Below are 4,742 nucleotides of genomic sequence, written 5' to 3' on the forward strand. Positions count from 1 at the left end.
TATGTAGTCAGTGGACTCACAGGCAACCAGATCTACCTTAGAACTCACAATTGTGGGTTTTTTTTTCTTTTTTCTTTTTTTTGTCAGTCGTGGGGCCTGAACTCTGGGCCTGGTCACTGTCCCTCAGCTCTTCAACTCAAGGCTAATGCTCTACCACTTGAGCCACAGCGCCACTTAAGCTTTTTTGGCTTATGTGGTGCTGAGAAATTGAACCCAGGGCCTCGTGCATGCAAGGCAAGCACTTTACCACAAGCCACCTTCCCAGCCCCTCACAACTGAGTTTTGATGTTCCCTGATGTGTTCCTTGTCCACATTTTTTGTTTGTGTGGTTATTTCTGAGCGGGAAAAGGAGGCATTGTCCTTACTTTGGGATACACAGCAGTAGACTAAATGTACAGAGTCAGTGTTCATAATTTAGGAGCCTAAAGTTCAGTCTTTTGCAAATGCATGTGTGTGTGTGTGTGGTGGGGGGGTTATGTGAATTCTTTAACCTGAACATCTCTGATACAAGCCCTGATAATTTTTGTGAAGGAGAAAATTGTTATATAGCGAAAGATGAAAAATGTGAGCTGTCTTTAAACAAATCTATAAATTTGTTGCCATTCCAATCACATTTTCATAAGAATATTTAATTGAAAATGACAAACTCATTCTAAAAGCCCCCAGAAAGACAATATGCATTTGAAGATGTAAAACAATTTTGGAGGAAGAAAGACAATGAAAAATAGGGTGTGGTACTGACACATAAGACAAGAGTAGAAGAGAACAGAGAGTCATTTAACCACCTTACATAAAGATGATCAATAAACAATAAAAATGGCATTTACAGGCAGTGGTGAAAGAAGGGACTTAAGCAATAAGTTGTTCTGAAACAACTGGTTTTCTATTTGGAAAAAAGTGACATTAGTAAAACTGACAGTTGTCTTCGTCTTTCTCTTCTCCTTGAGCAGACAGTGCCCTACTCCCAGCAGACTCCTATCCACCATCTTTTTGAGACCAAACACCATGCCTTCAATTAAGTTACAGAGTTCTGATGGAGAAATATTTGAAGTTGATGTACAAATTGCCAAACAATCTGTGCCCATCAAGACCATGTTGGAAGATTTGGAAATGATAAAGGAAATGACCCAGTTCCTCTATCAAATGTTAGTGCAGCAATATCAAAAAAGGTCATTCAGTGGTGCACCCACCAAAAGGATGATCCTCCTCCTCCTGAGGATGATGAGAACAAAGAAAAGCAGATGATATACCCGTTTAGGACCAAGAATTCCTGAAAGTTGACAAAGGAACACTTTTCGAACTTATTCTGGCTGCAAACTACTTAGACATCAAAGGTTTGCTTGATGTCACATACAAGACTTTTGCCAATATGATTAAGGGGAAAACTCCTGAGGAGATTCACAAAGCTTTCAATATCAAAAATGACTTTACTGAAGAGGAGGAAGCCCAGGTACACAAAGAGAACCAGTGGTGTGAAGAGAAGTGAAATGTGCCTGACACTGTAACACTATAAGGTTTGTTCCAAATACTAGTTGCACTGCTCTGTTTATAATTGTTAATATTAGACAAATAGTAGACAAATGCAACAGCACATCAATTGTATTAGCATAATATTGTCCTCATTACATGTGTAGTTTTAATACACATCCCAAATGTATGGCTGAGTTTCTTCTAGTCTGAGTGAAAGCTTCTCTTTTCTTTACTCTGAATACAGCAATTGTGGGTTCTCTGTGGAAAGTAGCATTTTAGGATCTCTCTCTTTCTGTAAGAGCAAGTTCTGCATAGTTTATTATCCAGTTAACTTTAGTTAAGCTTGCAGAAGTTGGCATTTTAAACAAGTTGCAACAAGGCTTCTGATAGAATTAACAAAATATCTTTATTTACAAAGTGAAAACTGGAAAAAGGCTACTTGAAGTTAGTGTTCTTAGAGGTGTTTTTACAGTCTAGCCAGGACCACTGGTATGTAGGAAGGACTCTTAGTTGGAGCTGAGGACTCTTTTTCACCTAAGTTTTAATCTTCTCAACTTTGAGTACTTTGTCTAGAGATTCAATTACTACTGAGTTTATGTTGGGTTTTTTTTTTTTGGGGGGGGGGAATGTAACTAGTCAACTGGTTAGCTTTTTTATTAAAAACACTTAATTCAAAAAAAAACGGACAGATCTCTAGTAAAGACACAAATTACCAGTATCAGCATTGAAATATATATTAATACAGAACCTTCAGACATCAAATGAATAATGCATGGCTATTATTACACTAACACAAACTCCCTAAACCTACCTAAGAAGAAATAGATTGGAATTATTCTCTAGCTATTGAGAAAACAGACTTACAATTTTAAAACTTAAAAAAAATGTCCAAGTCTATATGGTTTCACTGGTAATCCTACCAAGTTTTTAAAGAATTCTATCCTAATTCTTCAAAAAGTACTCCACCCTAGTAGCAAACCAAACAAGAGAAATCCCATGATTATAGTAACTGATGCATAAAGGCATTTGACAAAAATCCAACTCTCATGATAATTTTTTAAAAGTATCCAAGAGATAGGAAATGAAAGAAATTTCAACTTTAAATATAGACTTAGCCAGACCTTATACCTGACCACGAATATTCTTTCATAGAAGGCACAGTAGTGTAGGCCTGCAATCTCAGAACTCAGGAGACAGAGGCAAGAGGATCAAAAGTTTGAGGCTATCCTGGGCTTTCCAGTGAGAACCAATCTAAAATAAAAGTCATAAAAGTAGAATTGATGAATTGGATTTTGTCAAGGTTAGAAACTTTTGCTCTGCTATGCATGCTGGGTACATCTATAATCCTAGTTTTTCAGGTGACAGAAGTCAGGAAGATTGCAGGTTGAGGCCCCGCCTAAGCAAAAAAGTGCAAGACTATTTGAAAAACAAATAGGCATATGACTCAAGTGGTAGAGCTCTTGCCTACGAAGCACAAGGCTCTGAATTCAAACCTCTGTATAGCAAAAAAGCTTTTGCTTTGTGGAAGATCCTGTTAAAAGGATGAAAAACAACAAGACTAGGAGGAAATATTTGTAAACGAAGTGTCTGACAAAAGACTAGAATCTACAATGTATAAACAATTTTAAAAACTCTTGGTAAAAAATGACAGCAACCCAACTAGAAAATGGCTTAAAGACTAAATGGCTATATAGTGAAGAGGCTACATAGGTGGCACATGAATTCATAAGAGATGTTCCATATCAATAATTATTAGGAAAATAACAATTTGGAAACACTAATACTAATTAAAGCTCCTTTTTTGTTAGTATCACAGTTTGAACTTAGTACTCCCTGAGCTCATGCAATTTGTCTTCTCATGGCTGGTGCTCTACCACTTGAGCCACTTCTCCAGGCTAGTTTTTGCTGGTTATTTCTGCAGATAGATCCTCATGGACTTTTCTATCCAGGCTAGCTTTGAGCTGTGATCTTCTAGAGCAGCGAGGATTACAGGCATGGTTTACCTGCACTCAGTTTTAAATGGCTTTTTTTTTTGGCAACATCCAATGTTGTTAAGACTGCTGATCCTTCATGCATTATTGGTGGGAATGGAAAATGACCCAAAAATCATATTCTTGAACATTTATCCGGAGGAAATGAAAACATGTCCACATAAAACCTGATAGGTGAATGTCCATAGCAGATTCATTTGTAATAGCTCAAACAAGAGAAAAATACAGATGTCCTTCAGTGAGTGAACATATAACTATTTGTGATATATCCAGGACATGGGAACAGAGTGTTAAACAAAGGAACAAATAAACACATAGAATAGATCACCAGGCTACCTAGATAGATTCCCAGATAATTATGCTAACTGAAAGCGGTCCCTAAGGGCTGTACAAACTGTGACTGTTTACTGTCCAACTTTGTTGAAGACTAGGTCAGTGGTTGATCCAGTTCACCAGGAGATCATGTGGGAGGAGAGTGGGTGTGGCTATGTAGGGCAACCTGAAGGGCCTGATGGTGATGACACTGCTCTGCATATTGACCATATATATCAGTGTCAGTATCCCACTTTGTACTATCTAAGGGTTTCGTAAGAAGTTACCATTGAGAAAAAATGGTGAAAGATACATGGGATCTCTCTGATTTCTTTCTTTTTTTCTTTTCTTTTTGTGGGCGTGTGTCTCAGTACTTGGGCTTAAACTCAAGGCCTCCTGCTCTTGATTGGCTTTTTCACTCAGAACTGCCACTCTACCACTTGAGCCACACCTTCAGTTTCTCTATTATTGCTAATATAGTATGTAGCTCTACAATTATCACAAAATGAAAAATTTACTTATGAAAAGTACATTAGAACCACATGTCCCAACAAGGAACAACAGTATTATTAAGTACCCATGTAAAACTGCGCTATATACATAAGAATGATTTAGAAAAGGGTATATACTCTACACTCAGAATTGTGGTTACCTCTGTGAGCTGAAGGTAGCAAGAAGATGATTTTAATGATACCTATATTGTGTGTTTGTGTGTGTGTGTGTGTGTGTGTGTGTGTGTGTGTGTGTGTGTGTGTGTGCTGGTCCTCGGTCTAGAACTCCTGGGTCTAGTTCTGGGCCCTGTTGCTGAGCTTTTATTCTCATGGCCAGCACTCTATGACTTTGAGCTGCAGCTCCACTTTTGTTTATTGGTATTTAATTGGGGGTAAGAGTCTTGTGGATTTTCCTGTCCAGGATGTCTTAGAACTGTGATCCTTGGAACTCAGTCCCTTGAGCAGCTAGGATTACAGG

At 38.0% G+C, this 4,742-nt stretch overlaps 1 pseudogene; it reads left to right on the top strand.

Annotated features, from left to right (window-relative positions):
- Positions 1 to 900: 900 nt before the first annotated feature.
- Positions 901 to 1,737, top strand: LOC122120612 (annotated as a pseudogene).
- Positions 1,738 to 4,742: the final 3,005 nt, after the last annotated feature.

This window comes from Dipodomys spectabilis, unplaced genomic scaffold, assembly GCF_019054845.1.
Source record: "Dipodomys spectabilis isolate Male_0828 unplaced genomic scaffold, ASM1905484v1 ptg000176l, whole genome shotgun sequence".
In the NCBI taxonomy this organism is placed as follows: domain Eukaryota; kingdom Metazoa; phylum Chordata; class Mammalia; order Rodentia; family Heteromyidae; genus Dipodomys; species Dipodomys spectabilis.